Source organism: Solanum verrucosum, unplaced genomic scaffold (genome assembly GCF_900185275.1).
Source record: "Solanum verrucosum unplaced genomic scaffold, falcon-dt-bn FXZP01000182.1, whole genome shotgun sequence".
Taxonomy (NCBI): Eukaryota; Viridiplantae; Streptophyta; class Magnoliopsida; order Solanales; family Solanaceae; genus Solanum; species Solanum verrucosum.
In genome coordinates, this window is record NW_026020378.1 from 5,593,895 (window position 1) to 5,606,405 (window position 12,511).

At 29.2% G+C, this 12,511-nt stretch overlaps 2 pseudogenes; one reads left to right on the forward strand and one right to left on the reverse strand.

Moving 5' to 3' along the window:
- The first annotated feature begins 3,367 nt into the window (after window positions 1-3,367).
- On the forward strand, window positions 3,368-4,608 carry LOC125838803 (uncharacterized; annotated as a pseudogene).
- A 2,802-nt stretch (window positions 4,609-7,410) lies between these two features.
- On the reverse strand, window positions 7,411-8,403 carry LOC125838804 (uncharacterized; annotated as a pseudogene).
- Between the last annotated feature and the right edge of the window lie 4,108 nt (window positions 8,404-12,511).

The window sequence follows — 12,511 nt, forward strand, 5'->3', positions numbered from 1 at the left end:
CCTTAGATAGTTGTATTTTGGTTGGACTTATAGAAAACTATTTGGAGCACAAGTTAATTATAAGTTGTATGAATACTTTATCGAAAAATCCAAAAACCTGAGGTTTATTAGTTTGGTTTGATTTAAAAATTTAAAAATTCGACACAAATAGTTTGGTTTGGTATTTGAAAAAACTCGAATCAACCCAAGGTTGAAAAACTCGAAAAAATTCGAGTTTTATTAGTTTGGTTTGGTTTATAAATTTTAATTTTTTTATACAAATTATTTGGTTTGATATTTGGAAAACCCGAACCAACCCGGTCATGTACACCCCTATTATCTGGTTTCGAATTTAGAAAAATAAAAATTGATAAATCGAAAAACCCGAATTATATTATTTTTGTATATCCCCTTTTAGTTATTATCTTTCATTATGATTTAGTTTATCGTTTATGTTTGGACAATCCATAATTTGTATACTTTTAAGTATTACGTTGTACGTTTTACTTGTGATTTATATTAGATAGTAAATTTAAGAGATTTTATGTGTATATATATATAACTTTGATTATATAACTGATTCAAATTGCAAATATAACTTTGATTATTTTTTTAATTATTGACATAACCGAATAATCGAATCGAAAAGAATCAAACCAAGCCAAGTTTATTTTGGTTCGAATTGAATTATACTATTTCAAAATCAAAATCGAATAGTATAAAATCAAATCGAATGCACACGTGACACCCATGTTAAAGGGGTATATGTGGTCTAGCTATTTACTTAACGATGAAGGTGCTCTTAATAATTCGTTTAGCTTTGGGTTTGAGAGTGTCAAACCGCCCAAACCCACATGAATGTAAAAAATGAGTATAGAAAAATGAAATGTTTCTATTATTGATGTCATACTCTTTATTAATTAAATTGATTTGGTGGTTGAAGCAATTTTCCCAGTAATATGACGCACAAGTCATACATATTGTGTATGTTTGGGCGTATGTCCTATTAGTATTACTGTACATACAATTGTATATATCATTGTATATCGTCTTGTGTGTATGTCGGACGTATTTTAAGTATGTATTTATATATATGTATATAATTTAACAAATAATCTTTCTATAATCTATTGTTAGGAGCATTAATTAATAGTGCTATGATATTTAAGAAAATTTCCCTAAATAAATCTAGCATCAGCATTGAGATCGTCATAAATCATCCATTCACACGATGAAAGGGAAGTTGGAAATTAAAAAGGCTATTTTCCACGTTTTATTTAACGTATATAATCTTTTTTTAATTAAAAAGTGACTATCATGATTTACTAATATATAAATCCAATTTGAAGTATTTGAAAATCAAAATGTCGGCATATTAATGCACGCGTATGAACTATATAATAGAAATACTAATATAAATGTCAAGGCAAAAAATAAGACTTTCTTGGCAATATTCACTTAATTTTAAAATGTGGTTGGATTCAGAAACAAGCAATGAAGTAAGGAAGAAAACTAATTTATTAATTTACAAGTAATTCAAGAGTTATCCTACATTGACATGACGTGTCACCAGTTAAGCAAATATAATTATATTCTCATTTATTAAATTAAGGGACAATAGAAAAGTGATCTTATTTTATAGGCAGACTGGATTATGACCTTTTAAAATTACTGAATTTTATTTAATGTATATTAAAATTTTGTATTTATTTAATCACCCATTAACTAGGTAATTTGATACCTACAAGCCTACAATCATTTAAATGCTACAACTCAGGGATGTGTAACACATGCTTTATCATATGAAATTTTTTGTTCACGTGACTTTTTTTAGAATAAAATATATATTTCTACTCTTCTAAGTTCGCAAATTGTTTAAATTATATTTTCAAAGGCTAATTCAATTGAAAAATTGTTAAAAGAAATTGGAACAACTATATTTTAGCAATAATTATTTATTAGACTAAAAATAATTTTAGTCTAATCAACTTCAGAAAAAGGCATCTAAAGAAGAAATAAATAAAATTTCAATCAAATATTTTTTGTATTTGATCCGAAAAAGAAACAACACATAAGTGAAATAAACAGTCTTTGCATGAAAAAAACTACACAAATATTTTTTCCTTTTTGTAGAAAATATATGTTGAACTTCATTATTTTAGCTAAACCTCTCTTACTTTGGCTAAAATAAATAAATTTTTACCTATTTTGTAAATTTGGATCCAGAAAATGAAAAGAAATACTCATATAGTTGAAACAAATAATTATTAAATATGAAAACGAATAAAAAAACATGCAAAATAAAATATGCAATGTATATTAAGAGAAAAATATGGAGAAATACAATTGAAATAAACAAATCATTACATTGATTATGTGATAATTAATAGTTGAATCCACTTGAAAGCTATTTTTTCGATTTTTCATTTCTCTCATGCGCCTAAAAGAGAGTATAGTTTCATCACCATTTAAGGAGGTCGATATTTAGCAAAATAAAATTATGAAATACAGTTGGCAAAAATTGGGGCTGAAGATGCAGAGTTGACTTGACTCTATTTCTATAATTCGTTGTAAATTAGGAATATTCCAATTTCCAATGGTATGTCGTGACTTTGAGCCCGAGATGGTTAAAAATAATTTAAAATTAAATTAGAAATAACTTTTAAAAAATTAAAAATCGAAAGTGATTTTCATCTATTTTTTATTTTTTTGACTTAAAAGTCATTTAAGTTTGATTTTTTTATTTTTTACTTAAAAATTTATTCTTTTATTCCAATCCAAACGGTTCTTTGTCCTTTATGTTTAATCTGCACTATTGCCTTGTATTATCTGACCATAATTTCTTGCTTTAGAGAAAATGTATTTCATTTCTTATAAAAGGGTAACAGTTGTATACTAATTCCATCATTCTATTACATCTCTTTTGTGAGGGAAAAACATTTCATTAATCTCCGCATCAATATTAACATCCAATTCATTACATTCAACTTATATTCCAAATAAGTTGTAGTCTGGCTACATAGAATTTTATTAACTATACATCGTTATTTCATTTAAGTTCATCTCAAACCAATTAACCTCATCGATTTATCCTTACATGAACCAACATACAAACCTTTATTATGTCTCTACAACTTCGGACAAACGACTACAACTTCACCACCCGATCATGATCCTACCGGCCCCTCCATGGAATTGTTGCTAGGCTCTCCAATTTGCATCGTCTTGATACCCTTCAACGTCTAAATTTCTCAAAAAACTGTACTTAAAGTTGAAGCCTCTCTCTCAGTGGATCGTTCCAGTAAGAGTTTCTCAAAACTCATCTTTTTCTGAACCCTGTGCGTGCACCGAGCTGCACTTTTCTAGGCACGAGATCCTAGTAATTAAGATGAATCCGCTACAAGTTGTTGTTCAAATAGAAAATAGAGGGAAAATTCCTGTTTTCCTGAAGGAGAGTCTCCTTCATGCACTGCCAGGACAATTCGGCCTTGTGATCCGAATTGCCCCGTTCAGCACAAAGATTATCGCGGCGCATACCTTCTTTGCCCGCAATAAGTCCTTCGGAAGGCCCTCTACCGTAGAGGTCCACCTAAATGGGAAATTCATTCAGCGGTTGACACCGCAGACCTTCGTACATTACCCCGAAGATCATCATTGATGGTGTTTCTGATAATGGAGAGGGATCAATCATCCGTGTGATTCGTCCTCAACGACAGCTAGAAATCTCTCGTCTGAGGTACTTAATTTCTTATGAAAAAACAATATATGAACTTTTAGAGTGTATATATATATATATCATAATCATCTTTCTGCTTTCAGTTTTGAAATGGTAAAGGGTCAAATACCAAGGCCGGCTCTACAGCTAAAACAAAAGGCAGTTTGTCTTAAGCCCCAAATTTAACACCTCCATTCCGATATGATTTGTTGCCCCAGTCCTATACTATCAGAAATAATTTATATATACACCATTTGTTATATTTTTGTTCAGGTATGATATTTTTTAGTTTTATAAATCTAGAATACTATGTCTAAAGAATAATAATAAAATGGATTTGCTATAATAAATTCATAAAAAAATTAACATGTCATATAAAAAATTGAAATTAAAGTGTTGTAAAAAAAAAGGAAAGAGAAACAGACCGAAAAAGAAAATAGACCATTCTTTTTTAAATGGAGCTAGTAACATTTAAGACTTCATTCCAATGTGACTTTAGTCTATTAATGTATTTAAGTCACCCATGTCCTGTATTATTAGAAATAGTTTGTATTTACACTCCTCGTTATATTTTATATCTAAATATATTCCTCTTATTATACTTTGGTACAAATTTGTGTTTAATTTAAATAGGACAAGTTCAAAAATAAATGATCCACCCCAATTTTAAATGTCAATTTTTTTTTAAACCCAGCCGTTTGACCCATTCCCTCCGCGCGCTTTGATTTTTTTTTAAAATTTTGATTATTTCTTTAGTATATAAAAATGTAGTATCATTTTCATGTGAGAGGGGTTTATCACTTGATTTATTCACGTTATTTTGTATATATTCAATTTTGTTTATGATCAGGGTCTTTAACTTTCTGGCAAATGGCTATAAAGAAAGGAAAGAAGTCTGGGTTATGAAGGAGTAAGGACTCAGTTATATGCATGGAGACTGCAGGCTACAGCTATCATACGAAATTTATGCTTTAGTTTGACTCGAATTCTGCGTCTTGTTTATTAATTATTGTTATGGAGGATGTGTGTTGATGCTGCGTGTTGTTTTTTAATTATTGTTATGGAGGACGTGTGGTGTTGTTTTTACTTCGTTTGTTTTCCTCCTGTGAGTGTATTTTTATTTTAAAGATGCGGGTGGTTTTGTTATGTTTTTGAATTTTTTATTATTGTAAGTCTTGTATTTTAATTTTTAAAGATGCTAGTAATTTTGTGTGTGTGTGTGTGTTTTTTTTTTTTTTTTGAATTTTTTATTGTTATAACTAGTAGTTTTTTTTTAGTCATTATGACTTTGTTGCAAGAATGCTTATATTGTTTTAAGGAATCACTTACACAGTTACACGGTCTTTAGAGGTGTTTGTTCTTTAAAGTATCATTTTGAAAAGAAAAAAAAAAGGAACTTTTGGACAAAAGGATATAAGTTTTAGACCTTCAATCGAAGTAAGTTTTCATTTCATGAAGAGCTGTGGAAACTATTCCCCACATGCTTTCCTCCTACGTACTGAAAGTGTTGTTTTTGTCCCAATGTCAACTCTTTATTCCACATCACATATTCCTCATTCTTTAGTCACAATCCAATATTTTAGCTAATTGTTAACGACGCCTAATGAGGTACTACTATTCATTCTTTAGCCAAATCATCTCTTTCATTAATAAATGAGAGAAGTATTGAAAATGCTCTTGAACTTGGCATGAATTACTTATTAGTTTCATCCTCAAATTATTAACGGTCTTAAAAATACTCCTTTACTTTACTAATTCAACTTAAATACATGATATAGCAAATGGTCGGTCTCAAACTCTTGTAGGAGCGTGGTGCTCATTAAAATTCGAGATAAAGATTGAAAACACCCCTAAATTTAACGAGAATTTAGGGGTGAATTACTTTTTACTGCCCACTATTAATACACACTTAAAGATGTATATTACATATGTATATCAGTGTATACATTCTGTATATCTATACTCTCTCCTCCTCAAACTTGGTACTGCAACGATCGATGCTAGAAAAACCAAGTTTGGACATTAGATATTCATAGTATACTCTGTAAAGACTTTTGGATAAGGCATCAATAGGTTGATCATGAGTTAAGACATACTCAATCTTCATTAATCCTCGTTGAATTTAATTTCTCCCTTATATATAAAATGGCAATTTATTTCTATGTGCTTAATTAGTTCTTTCATGATAGATTGGATTAGAAGCCAAAATATATGAACCAGTGTCTGCACACTATAGGGCATAGGCAATGTCTGGTCTCGTCTGGTTATGGTCAGATATGGTAGCTTGCCCATAAGTCTTTGATATGCACCCCAATAAGCTACAATTTCATCATTGGGATCTGTTGTTTCTTTCATATGTTGATCATATACTCATTAGTTGTTGTAACACTTCAAACCTCCTAGGTGTAAAGGTCCAATATTAAGTGCGGGAAGTGTATTGGATGTTCATAAAGGTCATAAAGAACCTAGCATAAAATTAAGTTGAAATCTTCTCAAGCAATTAAATTTTGGTATAAGATCATACAAGGGTCAACTTTAATAGAGTGCGCGCGCACAGACACACAAAAAAAGCTCCCTTTTAGGGGTCATTTGGTACAAAGATCAACAATGCATGGATTAGTAATGCAAGAATTGGTAATGCATGAATTATTTTTATATCAAGTGTTTGGTTACTGCTTCTCACCTAATTTTGTGTGTGGTTTAAAACTCTACAAAAAAAAATTATTTTCAATTATACCCTTAAATTATTATGGGATTTTCTATTTCATGTAATGGATCAAGGTAGATAATTGGTGGACAATATTATTTTTTTATAGCCTTTTAACTAGCTAGGAGAATAAAAATTTTATTGTCATGTTCACTATTTTCTCACTTAAATTATTTGAGGGTAAATAATTGTCATCTTAATAAATTGGAGTTAATATCTCAAAAGGTCACACAACTATAATACGAGTAATTTATAGCGAAAATTTATTGAACTTTGTTTTGTATCAATAAAATAAAATAAAAACACTCTTTATCATAAAATAAAACAAAAATAAAAAATAATAAAATATATTAAACTATTTTTATACTCGAGATGTTTTTTTAAAAAAATTATTTTGAAAATTGATTAGATTGTTATGGGGGAAACGATCATCATATAAAATTATAATATTTGGTCTAATTTGAACAATTTTTATTTTTATTTTTTTGAGTGTAATAGTTTCTTAACTAATATATAAAACTGTTATCTGAAAGAAAAAATCATTTGAAAGCAAATGAAACTCGATTTTAATGCATTGCTTAATTTGTATATCTGTCTCTTTCATGAGTGGACTTCCATCTTATATACTTATTTTAATTTAAGGTTAATTTATGATTTCTGCGGATGCTACTTGGTCACCAAGTCCAAGTTGTGCAAATGAAGATAATAATTTATCTTCAGGCAATACAAGCATATGCATATATATATTGGATTTTTTTTTCTGATTCTTGGGGATTTTTTTTTTGTTGTAAAGGATAACCTCAAAAACAACATCATGCAAATTGCAATGGTGACTTACGAAGTCCAAAAATAGTATTCACAGTTTTCTAATTCAATTATTTGTCAACTATAGATTTGAAGGGACTAAAATTTCAAAAAAAAGACACAGAAACATTTTTTCCTGAATCAAATAAAGCATGAGTTTCATATGATAGCCGCAGCCTCAGTATTCCTACATCTGATTAAGTCCTTACTTCTTCACAACCCACACCTCCTTCCTCTCTTTGAACCCCATAGCAAGAAAGTTGAATGCCCTGATCATAAACAAGATCGAGTATATATATAAAACAACATGAATAAATGAAGGTAGGAGCAGTGGCGGAGCCAAAAATTTCATAATTGTAGCTTTGGGGAATCAAACTTGCACGGATGTTGTTCGCCCCAGCTTTGGGTGAGGACCAGAATCCAATGGGATAAGAACGTTTATTGTTTCATTAATGGTGTTCAAAACGTCTTATTTTACCATTTAAAATATAATTTTACTTATATATAGACGATGTATTTTTTAGTGAAGTTTATTATATAAAATTCATTTAATTTTTCTTGAGACATAGTATTCTAAATTGGTCAAACTTCTATTACTTAATTTTTGCCATTTTAATGAAAATTTTATATTTTCTAGAAATAATACTCAATAATTTTGTAAAAAATATTTATAATCTATATTTGCTTCTTTTTTATTAATTTTTAAAAAAGGGTACGGAGACCTAAGGGCAACTGCCTTTTCTTTTAGCTGTAGAGGCCACCCCTGGTATTTGGCCCTTTACCGTTTCAAATTAAATTGAAAATGTGATTGTGATATAATATATAGTTATAGACTAATAAAACTTTATATTTTTTTCCTACCTCAAACGAGAGAGTTCCAACTCTCGTTGTGGATGAATCACACGGATGATTGATCCTTTTCCATCAGTAAAACCATCGACGATGATCTTTGGGAAATGTACAAAGGAGATCTGCGGCGTCAATCGCTGAATCAATTTCCCATTTATATGAACCTCTACGGTAGAGGGCCTCCCGAAGGACTTATTGCGGGCAAAAAATGTATGCGCCGCGATAACCTTTGTGCTGAACGGTTCACAAGGCCGTATCGTCCTGGCAATGCATGAAGGAAAATCTCTTTCAAATAGACGGGAATGTCGCCCTTGTTTTCTACTTGAACGACCACCTCCAGAAGATTCATCATCATGTTTATTACTAGGATCTTGTGTTTAGAAAAGTGCACTAAGCTTTTGCTATGAATAGCAGAGTTCAGAAAAAGGTGATGTACTCAATCTTATACCTATTTCACAACTTTTTGAGTGGTGCCTAATTGGAACTAACAATTTTTCAGAAAATTTGAAAGTTGAAGACTAAGATGATACGGTAATTAGATAGTGCGGAGAGTGTAGCAGCAACAACTCCATGGCGGTGCTGGTAGGATGATGATCAACTGTGGAAGTCGTACGTAGTTGTATGTCTGAAGTTGCACGAAAATGAAGCTTTTCGTTTTTTTTTTTTGCTGGTTCATGTGAGGATATGATGGAATGAGTTTAATTGATCTCAGATGAACTTAATTGAAACAAGAATATATTATTACTAAAAATCCATTTTGCCATACTATTGTTTGAATGTAAATAAATTTAGACGCATAACTGTGGCCAACTGGCCACCTTATATAAGAAAAGAAATATGAAATAATTCAATTTCAGAGTTATTAAATGGACGGATTGAATTAAAATTGAAATGATTAAAATGGGTTGAATTAGAAATTAGATTGTATCATGACCCGTTCAATTTGATCATCTTAATTTCAAGAATTTTAATATATTGTTATTTATCTTTTGTAACTATAATTTAAATTTCAAAATAAATTCTTGATTTACGAAATTTATGTTATTCATTTGCGATAGAATTGTAAAACTTCATAGCTCTATCAATTTCCAAAAAAGTTATATTAACAGATATAAAAATGAAACTAAATTATTTTCACGTATACCCTTACAATACTATAACAAATACGAAAATGATCAAAATTAACTTTGCAAGAACAAACTACACACGAATACATGATGTATCATGCATGATATATAATGCACCTTTTGGATACATGATATCTGATGATATCTTCAGTCCGAAGTCAAAAGGGCAAAAATATTTGTCAAAAATTTTCAAAAGGGCACATCAATTTTTGTTTTAACCAAAAGGGTAAAATCGCTCCTGAGGGAGCGATATCCTTCCGAGAAAATTAACTCCGTCTACTCCGTTACGTTAAAATATAACAAAATCGCTGCCACAACAGCGATTTTGTCAAAGAAAAAAACTTTTTCTTCATAAAATGGCTGCCACAGCAGCAAATTTGCCAGATTTTAAAAAATATATATAAACAATCGCTGCACCGGCAGTGATTTTGTCTATTTTTTAAAAAGAAATAAATCGCTATTCGAGCAGCATTTTTTCTTTTTTTTTACATAAAAAAATTAAATTAAAGTCGCTGCAATTGCAGCGATTTTCTTTAAAATTCTTTAAATTTTTCCCTATTTTTTTTAAATAGCTGTTGAGCAGCGTTTTATTCCAAAGCCTTTTTGTCTTTAAATTTTTTTTTAAAAGAAGTTTTGGAAAAAAATTAAAAATAAAAAAATAAATAAAAAAGAGAATCGCTGCTATTGCAGCGATATTAAATTATTTTTTTAAAAGGGAAAATTGTATGCAATAGCAAACTATTAATTCAAATTAAATGTTATAGCCATAGTTTATTTTAATTGTAATTCGCAGCAAACATCCCCTTTTGTTGTCATCTGATTCGATATACAATTAGTCATTTTATACATTTCGATATAAAATGTATAAAATGTGTTTTTATTTGTATAAAGTGAGGAAAAGTGTATATACAAATACAAATACAAATACATATATTTTCGTCTATACACTTATAATTATACAAATACAGATCTTATTATACAAATTACAATGTATAAATGAATTTATACAAAACTGAATAATTTGTACACAATTGGATGTTTGTAGCGAATTATACAAATCAAAAGTATCATAGCAAACATAAAATTTGCTATGGAGCACAATTATGTAAACTATAGCTATAACATACAAATATAATTTTTATGTTTGTTATATGTGAAAGTTGCTCTTTTTAAAAAGGCTGCTGAAGCAGCCATTTAAAAAAAAATTAAAATTTGACAAAATCGCTGACGGTGCAGCGATTTTTTTTTAATTTTTTTTTTGACAAATTCGCTGCTAAGGTAGCGATTTTACGAGAAAAACAATTTTAAAAAATCGATAAAAATTGATACGGCAGCGATTTTTATTTATTTTAACGGAGTAAAAGGAGTTAATTTTCTCCGAAGGATATCGTTCCCTTAGGAGCGATTTTACCCTTTTGGTTAAAAAAAATTGATGTGCCCTTTCGGAATTTTTGATAATTTTTTTTGCCCTTTTAGCTCCGGACTCATGATATCTTTCGAATATATGATGTATCATAATATTTTTTAAATACATAATGTATCATAATATCTTTCGATACAGAATGTATCAAATACATTTCGAATATGTGATATATCATGATACCTTTTGTATACATGATGTATTATGATATCTTTTGGCTGGTATCTATGGTAGAATTTTTTTTTCCTTTCCAATACAAATATATTTGAAACTAAGTCACATAACAAAAATGTTCAGTGTATAAATTAATCCTTAAATAAATAGCAACTTTCGTTCAAGCAAGAGTCGTAATGACTAATTCCATCCCGAATAAATAGCAACTTTCATTCTTGTAAGAGTCATAGTGACTATTTTTTTAACATATTATTTTAATTTTTCCTCAAATAAATGATATACAGATAAATTAGATATATTAGTTACTTTGGGCAACTTCCAAAGTTTGTTATTGATTTAAAAAAATTAATATTACTCTATGGTTAACAAGCTGAAAAAAAATACAAGTGAAAAAGAAAAAAATAAAAGAAAAGATTAAAATTGGAGGAGAAAAAAAATAGAAAATGAAAATATATAAATTATGCCCCCCTCCCCAATATAAATGGCAGCTAAAGAGGCCCTCACACAACTGACAATATGTATGCCTCTCACATGATAAAGATTTTCGTAAATAGCAACTTTCATTCTTGCAAGAGTCTTATGACTAATTCCATTTCAAATAGTAGTAAATAACAACTTTCATTTTGCAGTAGTCATAATGACTAATTCCATCCCAAATAAATAATAACTTTCATTTCTGTGAGAGTATAATGACGGATTCCATCTCAAATAAACAATAACTTTTATTTATGTGAGAGTCGTAATGACTAAATCCATCTCAAATAAATATTCCCTCTATCCTAGTTTATGTGACTTACTTTCCTTTTTAGTCAGTCCTAAAAAGAATAACACATTTCTATATTAAGTATAATAATTTGATTGTAAAATGTCTGTTTTACCCTTAATGAAATGATTTATAGTCACACAAATTTCTATCATTCATTTTGGACCACAAATTTTAAAAATCTTCATTTCTTTCTTAATCTATTTGCAACTTTCATTCTTGCAAGAGTCGTAATGAGTAATTCCATCCCAAATAGTAAATAACAACTTTCATTCTTGCAAGAGTAGTAATGACTGATTTCATCCCAAATAAATATCAACTTTCATTCTTGCAAGAGTCATAATGACTAATTCCATCCCAAATAAATAGCATCTTTCTTTCATGCAAGATTCGTAATGACTAATTCCATCCCAAATAAATAGCAACTTTCATTATTGCAAGAGTCATAATGACTAATTCCATTGCAAATAAATTATTTCTTTGTTCAATTATAGTCGTTCATTATTGACTTCGTACACCTCTTAAGAAACTATAAATAGAAAAGTAATTTTACTATATCCCCTTTGAATATAATAAATAAAATGTCAAAAAATGTAAGAGAAAAATGACTATAATTAATGATGAAGGTAAATTAGGAACTAAGTGTAAAATTATCCACTGATTTCATAAAGTAGACAAATATTATTGGACATCACAAAATAATAGAGTAGACAACTATTATTAGACGAATGGAGTAGCAATTTTTATTCTTGCGAGAGTTATAATGACTAATTCCATCCCAAATAAATACTTAGCACCTTTCATTCTTGCAAGAGTTGACTACTTATTCTATTCCAAATAAAATAAAAAAACTTATGACAATCAGAAATTCAAAACAAAATAAAATCACCTGTATCTTTTATTTAAAAATAAAAATACACACGGGAGGAAAACAGAAGAAGAAGAAAATAACAACACACATCCTCCGTAACAA